This window comes from Lactuca sativa, chromosome 5, assembly GCF_002870075.4.
Source record: "Lactuca sativa cultivar Salinas chromosome 5, Lsat_Salinas_v11, whole genome shotgun sequence".
Classification (NCBI taxonomy): domain Eukaryota; kingdom Viridiplantae; phylum Streptophyta; class Magnoliopsida; order Asterales; family Asteraceae; genus Lactuca; species Lactuca sativa.
The window spans coordinates 13,446,454-13,456,617 of NC_056627.2; positions in this window are offsets into that span (position 1 = coordinate 13,446,454).

Consider the following 10,164-nt stretch of genomic DNA (forward strand, 5'->3'; position numbering starts at 1 on the left):
CCAATCTGTTTGAAAAGTAGTGTCACTATGACCACTCACTTTAAATTCATCTTTGCCACCAAAACTAAGACCATTGTTAGGGCTTATTGTGTTGCGTCTTGGGCTTTTTGTTTTATATCCGGATTGGGCATGTCCATCCATGATTCTCTTGTAGGGTTAGACTATATATATGCATGCATGTGTGCATTATAGAAAAAAAATGATTTTACGTTTGAGTATTGTAACCCTAAAACACCTCTACAGTCGAAGTTCTTAGTCGATCTCTTCTGAGGTGTTGAAGCATTAATCATTCAACATATTCAAACCACATTCCTTCTGTATTCAGAATTCGTTAGGGCTTCCGCTTTTATCGTATAAATAAGAAGTCGTCGTCTTTGTTTCGACGGCAACTAAGTTTTAGATAAAACCCTAATCTCAAGTTTACAGATTTGATTCTAGCAGCTCACCATGTCTCACGATGATTCGCAAACAAACCCAATCAACATCTCAAACAACATTGGATCCACTACCAGAATACCCATACTCTACACTCAAGACTATGAAGTGTGGGCACATCGCTTTGAAGACTAAGTAGTTGGATATCAAGATAATGGCTATTTCATATGGGAAGCCATCACACTCGGACCGTTTGTTCATTCTGGAATGAACACAATAGTCAAGACTCAAACAGAATATAACAAGTTGGTTGCTGATGAATAGAAGATGCCACAGGATGAAAAAGACAAGCTGTTATGTAACGTGAAGGCCATGGGAATGATAAGATTCGCGTTACAATCTGACACGTTTCGGCTAGTAAGTTCGTGTACGACGGCCAAAGAAATCTGGGATAGGTTGAAAGAGCTCTATTCGACCGATGAAGATCTTGAACACTCCATTCAAACATTGTTGCTGTCAGAATTTGGAGTTTTCGAATAGAAACCTAAGGAGAATCTAATACAAACTTTTGATCGGTTCAATCATCTCTTAAGTAAGACGATAAAACATGGAATAGAGAGGAAGTTGATTGAGCAGAAAGTAACTTTCATGAATGGACTCAGACCAGAATGGATGGCTCTGGTTTCTACCGTAAAAGCGCATGAACAGTTTAAGTCTTATTCGCTAGCGAAACTTGTGGGAATACTTAAGTCCCATGAATGTTTCGTAACCAAAGAAGCAAAAGTGGTTTCTGGTGTAGGATCGTTGGCCCTTGACTCAAAAGCAAAAGGCATTGCAGAAGAAGAAGAAGAGTCTGATTTGTCTGAATGTGACCTCACAAGTGAGGATTATGCTATGATGGTCACCAATCCAAAGAAGTTTGCAAGAAGAAAATTCCCGGTCAGTAAGAACCGAAACTGGCAGGGAAGTTACAGCTCTGAAAAGGTGAAGGATGAAGCGAAGATATCTTCTCAAAAGGATGAAGACAAGAAAGAGAGCAAACTTGCAGGATACTCTGGATACGACTGCAATTACTGTCATGGCAAGAATCACTTTGCCAAGGATGGCATGCTGAGAAAAATGGCTGAGAAAAGAGATGGTGAAGATGATGAGGCGTACTACATGCGCAAGCTGGAAGAAATAAAGAAAAAGAAGACAACTAAAATTACAAAAGGTACTATGAATGCTTTGATTGTGAAGGAGAATGCAGAGGATGACGAGTTCGGTGGCGTAGAAGTTTGGTCAACCGACTCTGAAGATGAAGAGGTAAGAAAGCCCACTCATGGAAAGGCTTATGTTGCAAAGGAAGAAGGTTCAGGTGGCAAATGCTTGATCTTCTCGGCCATTTCATCAACCGAAAGTGCAAGTGATGAACCGAATATGACAGGAAACAAATGTTTTGCAACAAAGCCAATAAGTGAGCAGATCAACGATTGTGATAAGTTAATCAAAAAGGTACAATCCATCCTTGAATCACTTAATGTTCCATTAACAAATTATGAAGAAGAATTAAATGAATTAAAATATAAATTTTCTAACTTAAGTGGTAGTCTCATGCAAACTCGCTTAGCGAATTCTAACCTAACCGACCAACTCACCAGGGTGTCTTCGAAGAATGAGGAGAGAAGGATGTAGATTGAGCTGTAGGAGGCAGAGTTAATTAGAGCTAGGGATGAAAGTTTTTATTTGCAAAAAGACAATTTGAAGTTTTTAAAACAAAGAAATGTTTTTGTTTAATTGTTAAGCGTTTGTATACAAATATTGCTGAGTTACATTTAAGTTGTGAGATAGGAAAGAATATTTACAAAATGATTTTGCCCTTTCTTGAATTTAAGGAAGACGAGATCATAGCAGAATGTGAATCAGAAGTGTTATCGGATGAAACATCCGTGTCTTACAAAATCGGTCTGGACAAAATAGAAACCTTCATTGATTCTAAGGAACATAAGTGTATGCTAAAAGATATTTTAGATGAAAATAATAAATTAATAATAAAGTCAGATACTTTAAAATCATTTGACATGTCCAATGCCAAATTGACCTCCGAAAATAGAATGAACCTTGATACAACATCTGAATTTGATGAAGAAAGCGAGATGAGTGAAATCTCGGTAGAAGACATCATTGATTGCTCCGAATTTGAGAAAAGCGATATTGAGAATGAGAAACCCCTCATTTCAGAAAATTTGGTTGAATTTGTTCACATGACAAAAGACAAGCCACAAAAACTCAAGGAAAAGGCTGTCGTTTATCAAAAAGTTCAAACTGTGCCAAATCAGGTGTATGCAGCAAAAGGAGTCACTTCTAGACAAACAGCAGAACTAAGAGTCTTGGTGGAAAAAGACAACGCAGAAGGGTGCGAAGGTTTCTTCTGGTCTGCCCCTATTGACAACGCAGATGAAACCGAAGGCTTGTCTGAGCAAACTTCATGGAGGGTTAAAGGAAGATACATTGCTGAACCCATCAACAAACCCTCAAGCTTCAATATACCAAGCACAAGTGGAACTAAAGAGATTCCTGAAGAACCAAAGAAAGAACCAAAAGTTATAAACAAAACAACCGAAACTCAAAGAGAGAAACCAAAGGCCAGCTTCAATATGCATAAATCACAGAAGGAACTAGCTGAACAGAAACGCTTAAAAAATCAAAGACATGCAAAGAATCTGAATGAGCGAAAGAGTTACTGGCATTCCCAAAATGCCAACTATGTGCCTCCTAAGAAGGTATCAACGAACAAAGGAAAGGAAAAAGTAAATGAAAATTTCATCCCAAGTTCCTACTACTTCAAGTCTCAAAACCGAAAGTCAACTTTCGGTCCCAAACCCAGTTTCGGTCCCAAATCCAATTTCAGTTCCAAATCCAGTTTTGGTCCTAAAGGGAGTTTCGATACATCCAAGTCCCAATGCAAGGCAAATTCTTTTAAGGAAATCAAAGGAAAGGGCAAACTAACTTCAGATTCTAAGTTCCACACTATGAAACCATCAGCTAACCCAAGATCTCAAAAGAGAAATCAAATGCCAACACCATCTAACAAACCATCTAATGCACTTAAGTTTAAACAAGATAAAACCAAAATCAAAGTGTATACAATTAAAAGAAAAGATCAAACCACTTTAATAAAAAGAACATATTTGGTTGATATTTCTACTACAATTCCTTATTCTCTAAAAAACTCACCAGTACCTAAGAAACTTTGGATTCCTAAATCTACTTAAATTTGCAGGTAATCAGTGACGAGAAGTTCGATGATGAATGGTATATCGATAGTGGCTGCTCACGTCACATGACAGGGAGGAAGGAAGAACTGAGGGAGTTTCGGTCCCTAAAAGATGGTGGGTCTGTCAAGTATGGAAATAATTCCTATGGAACAATCAAGGGATATGGCATGATAACAAATAGAGAATTCTCGATTCGAAAAGTGGCTTATGTAGAAGGACTACAACACAACCTCATAAGTGTGTCTCAAGTAGTCGTAGGAACAGGTCTGAAAGTCTCCCTTGATGATGAGGGATCTGAAATAATTGAAAAACCATCCAAGAAGGTACTCTTGAAATCAGAGAGAAAGGGAGAGATGTATCCATTAAATCTCAAACCGATACGTGGAAAACCGACAATATATTTGCTATCAAAGGCAAATACAGATGAAAGTTGGTTATGGAATCGAAGATTGTCACACCTGAATTTCAAAGACATGAATAAATTGGTGCTCGGTGATCATGTTCGAGGACTCCCTCTTCTCAAGTTCCACAAGGAACATCTGTGTGCAGCCTGTGAGATAGGTAAACAAAGTAGAAAGAGTCATCCTACAAGGATCAATACAAAGATTGTTGAAGCTCTTGAACTATAACACATTGACTTGTGTGGATCTTCGTCTATCGAAAGCATCGGTGGTAGTAAGTACATACTTGTTATTGTAGATGATTTTTCACGTTTCACCTGGGTTTTCTTTCTTAAACAGAAATCTGAAGCAACTCCCAAGTTGAAGACATTTATTAAGCAGGTGGAAGTGCAACTGAAAAAGTCTGTGAGAAATGTCAGAAGCGACAATGGGTTGGAGTTCAAGAATAACGACTTTGAGGAATTTCTAGCTGATAAGGGGATCACTCACAACTTTTCAGTCCCGTATACACCACAATAGAATGGCATCGTTGAAAGGCGAAAATGTTCCTTATGTGAGGCCGCTAGAACCATGCTTTCTTTTGCTTCACTTCCTTTATACTTATGGGCTGATGTTGTGGCAACTGCATCTTACACTCAAAACCGATCCTTTCTTAATAAACGATTCTCACTTACTCCTTATGAGATTTTAAATAATAAAAAGCCCAATGTCAAATTCTTCCATGTGTTCGGTTCAAGGTGTTTCATCCTCAACTCAAAAGCGAACCGAAACAAGTTCGATGTTAAAGTGATGATGGTTTATTTCTCGGTTATTCACTCGCCTCGAAAGCTTACAGAGTTTTAAACAAACGATCCAAAAGGATTGAGAAACATATTACGTCACCTTTGATGAAATTTACATAAAGAAAGTTCAAAGAAACAAAAGTCACTTAGGGGAAATCTTTCCTACATCAGGACAAGTCTCGGTTCCTATATCAAACCTGTTCGAGGAATACATTCGGTTATTCGATGAACCGGAGAAAGCGACACACTCAGAGGCAAAAGTAGCCGACAACAAAATTGATAATCTTCAACAGATTATTGATGATGCGGCAAAAGAAATGACAAGTGACATTCCCAAATCTACAGGTAATCAATCCTCTGCTGACTCTCAAGACTACGACTCAACGTTCAAGAGGGAGAGTTCAAATGCACCAAGTGCAACCAAGCTATCCTTCGAGGGGGAGCATTCTACAACATCCCCATCTAATAAAGTTACATTTAAGGGGGAGAATCCAACTCTCTCAGAGGAAGCAAACTTTGATGCTACCTCTGGTTTCGCTTTGCCAATCGAGGGGGAGAAAGACCAGGCAACTGATGAAGGCGAGAGTGATCACTCAGAATTTGAAGAAGAAGTGAATGCTGAATTGGATCCGGCATATGATCTAAATTATCCTCCGTTAGTGAAATGGACCAAGGATCATCCTAAAGAGCAAATTATTGGTGAATCTTCTGAGAAAGTTCTTACTCGTTCTCAAGTAAAATCGAAACAAACTGCATTACTCTCTAAAGTTGAGTTATGTATGTTTAACTCGTTCATCTCCAAAATCGAACCAAAAACAATACATGCTGCACTTGATCATTCTGATTGGGTTCAAGCAATGCAAGATGAACTCCATGAGTTTGAACGTAACCGCGTTTGGAGATTGATTCCTACACCAAAGGATGCTTCTGTAGTTGGCTTGAAATGGATTTTTAGAAACAAATTGGAAAAAGAAGGGAACGTTATTCGAAACAATGCTCGATTGGTGGTAAACGGATATTGCCTAGAGGAAGGGATAGATTATGAGAAAACTTTTGCTCCAGTGGCAAGGTTGGAATCGGTTAGAATCTTCCTAGCATACGCTTCCCATAAAAACTTTGAAGTCTTCCAAATGGACGTCAAATGTGCTTTCTTAAATGGAGAACCAGAAGAAACAGTGTATGTTGAACAACCTCCCGGATTCTTAAACGAGAAATATCCTGATCATTGTTATGTGTTGGATAAAGCAGTTTATGGTTTAAAGCAAGCACTGAGAGCCTGGTATGAAACCCTAACTCGTTTTCTTAAAATGTCAAAATTTAAGCAAGGTTCGGTTAACCCTACCTTCTTTCGAAAGAAAGAAGGCGAACATCTAATGATAGTTCAAATTTATGTTAATGATATCATCTCCGACTCTACGAATCCTAGCTTAATAGTTGAATTTAGAAAGTTGATGGAGACTAAATTTGAAATGAGCGCAATGGTCCAATTAATTTTTTCCTTGGTTTAAATATTAGACAGGGTCCAGAAGGCATCTTTATCAACCAGGTGGCATACACGAAAAGTCTGTTAACTAAATTCGGCATGACAGGTGACTCTAAAGTGAGGGTTCCTATGGCATTTGGTATTAAGTTAACACCATCTCTAGAGAAACCTGTTGTTGACATTACGCTCTATCGACAAATGATAGGGTCCCTTATGTATCTAACAGCTAGTAGACCGGACATTATGTTTTCTGTTTGCTATTGTGCTAGGTTTCAAGCTAATCCAAGAGAACCTCATATGCTGGCTGTAAAGAACATCTTCCGTTATGTAAAGCGAACTTCATCTCTCGGTCTCTGGTATCCAAAAATATTTTTTTTATTATTTTCTTTTTATTTTTATTCAGATAACTCAATATTTCAAGATATTTTTCGATTTGTTTGTTTTGTGTGGTGTGTTTTTTCTTACTTTAATTAGGTCCTAAAAGTTACAGAACCAACGAATTGGGCGTTTCATCAGGTACAATTATTTCTATACGAACTAGTTAAGGGTCCCTAGAAGCATGTTGTTACATGTTGACCAAAGCCTCTATGATGTCGAGTAGGCCTTAATGATTCGATCTATACCTATCGTTTCTTCCCAATAAGGCCATCTACATCAATTTCATCTAGAGCTACCTTACTCTTCTCATTTGAGTCAAGAGTTTCTCTGTTTGGTCATATTTTTATAGCAGAAGGTACTTTCGGTTCTCAAACCACCTTCTTATATTCTCCATCGACTTTCCCTTCACCAATGTAACCCTTGAGACTCTCGGTTCTTACCACTAAGGTTTATGGTTGCACAAAGTCTGTGTTTGTGATCTTGGATACGTATGCCACGTGCTTAGTGAAACCTATAATCCAACTCCAATAATGAATTGATGGTGAATTATTAAATTCAAGAGCTTACTAGTTACCCAATGAAATCCTTTTTTATTTTTTCGTGGTCTTTATGAAATTGTCTAAAACCAAGGCATTTCTTCCCAATAAGATCCAGTTTATATTTTTTTGGATTTCTATTACATCCATTGACCATCCAACTTACATCTCACCTACCTGTTCAACAGACCACATTGGTCTCACAAGTACTTCTTCCAACAATTGATCTTATGTTAAGTATTAATGTTCGGTTGAAGATAAGCCACCCTTAAGCCTATATCTTGAAAAGAAGCCTTTCAATGTTTCTCTATAAACACTTGATCATATTTTTCGGGATTCCACACAAGCACTTCAAGTTTATTTTGACCTTGAAGGAAGCGATTCTTACCCAGAATCACCTGCTTTCTGTCTTCTCTTAAGACATCACGCACATTCCATACACAATTGCTTTATTTCTTTATCGATTGTCACTCTATTGCACGAAAATTTTATTTTCCAAAACTCTAGCTGCTGTTGGTTCACGTTTTGTTTACACAGGGGAATTCATGTCTCTTAAAGTCATATTGAAGTTCAAACGACGATTAAGGATAAGTACTTGGCGCGTGAATTTGAAAGGTCCCTATCCGCATGCGTGCTGACGCACTTCTTGGACCGCCCAACCTGTCACATAGCACTTTTTAAGGAGATGTTTTAGTGATCACGTCATTATCCTCATGATTTTTCTCTCTCCTAGAAATAGTATATAAAGGGTTTTGACGACTCTTTGTCTTTGACCAGTCACAAAGTTTCTCTACTATAGCGGTGATTTGAACTGTTCATCTTCTTTCTTCGATCAACAATGGCGACTTCTTCTTCAGTTCAAGATCAGACTGCTTCTTCGGCATTTCTTTCCATTAAGCCAAATCAAAACATGATCATTGAACTCAATCCGTTCCTCTATGATTCCTATATGTTACAAGTTGTGGAGTGTTTGAAGTATTCTCCGTTGGTTCAGGCCCTAAATCAATTTGAAGCTGTTCCCATGTCTCTCGTGTCCCAAGTTTACTCTACAACAACCTTCGACAAGAACAAAGAACGCATCTACTTTCAAATACACTCTAAAAAGGCCTCTATTTCCAAAGGGAGGTTTTGTTCTTTACTACATCTTGTGGTGGATTCCTCTGTTATCTCACCTGATTTCATCACAACTGAACAGCTATTCTCAATGCTATATGAAATGGGATATATAGACGTACTGACCACGATTACCAAGATCAAGAAGTCGTGTCTCCCGTCTCTATGGAACGGGCTTCTTGCTCTGTTGATTAAAAGCTTGGCGGAACGTAGTGCTGGGTCGGATGGCACCAATAAAGGATTTATGACAATCCTCTATGGTTTTTACAACGGTTTGAATCTTGATTATGGGTCTATAATTTGGTCTCAGGTTGTACAGAGCCTCAATACTTCCACTCGTCATTCCGAGATTTCATGTGGAAGGTTCTAGACCATTATCACAAGGAGGGATATTGATACATTGGAAATTCCGGTGATGAAGGATGTCCTTATCGCTTCCATTGCTACATTTCATACCAAGAAGATCATCATATCTGATCCCACGAAGTTTCACCACAAGGGATCCATTCCTTAATCGATGTTCCGATGTGTCTCAGAAGAAAGTAAGGTTATGGCGGAATACAAAAAGATTCCTCCAAAAGAACCACAAGTCCTTACTCCGGAACAACAAGCTGCACTGGATGCAGTTGACAAGCCAAGCAACCGAGGGAAAAGGGTAAAGAAGGAAACAACTGATAAGGATGAAACTAAGGCTTGAAAATCAAAGAAGCAAAAGTTGGAGAAAGAGGGTTCTTCTAAGCCAAAGAAGGTTAAAAGAATGGCAATAAAATCAAAGAGTCCAACTCCTCCAAACTTAGGTAACGACGATGACGCAGTAGCAGAGTCTCGTTAGGAATCTCCAAGAGGAAATACTCCACCTCGGTCTCCTACTCCAACTGAATATCCTTCTCATAAACAACCAACCCCACCTCCCTCACCGAAACCAGATGTTACAGTTTCGGTTGCTCTTACATCAACCTCTATTTCAACACCACCAATTACTTCTGTTTCCATTCCTACAACCACTGTCACCACTACAATATCAAACACACCACCTGTGTCTTCTACACTAGTTTCTTCTACACCTATTTCGATAATTCCTTTACCTCCTATCCTTACCCAAACCCCCACCCCTACCATTCCTGAACAGACAGTGGTCATCAACATATCTGAAACGGGGGCAACTACTGACACTCAGCCTCCTGTCATCACTAAACAACTTTCCCCAACCAACTCAATCGGTTCCGGTGCTACTCTAGGAGGAGACAGTGATGAGTATGACTCTACATACTTTAGTCCCTATCGGCTTCAATCTAATGAAGACAATGACACTCCTGTCAACCAACAACAGTTACAGAGCATTAATGAAAAGCTGGATCAGTTACTTGAAAACAACAAAGCTTATGGTGGCGACTTCTACTTGCCTAACAGCCTCTGCCGATGTTACTGAAGTAGTTCAAACTACTCAGCTCTTTTTGGATTCTCTTAAAGAGCATGCTGATACGAATTCTGCCAAACTCCGTGAATCCGTTGCATCTCTTTCAAACTCTCTACAGGAAGAACAACAGAAGTTCGCTGATGTTCGTTCCTCCATCCAAGCCGACAATACTTCCCCTATAAGTTCAGTTTCCTCTAGGCTGGACTCACTTCATGCTGATATTGCCAAAGAGAGTGCTTTAAAAGAAGAAATTGCTCGTCAACCCTCTACCATTGCAGTTCAAAAAGTTCAATTGGCTCAAGCTGAGAAGGAGATTACCTTATTAAAAACAAAGAAAGTTGTCTTGCGAAGCTGTGCAAGTGATGTCGCGGACATGTTGACCAATCTCCTTGGTGCTCATGATCCAATTGTAACTATTACCA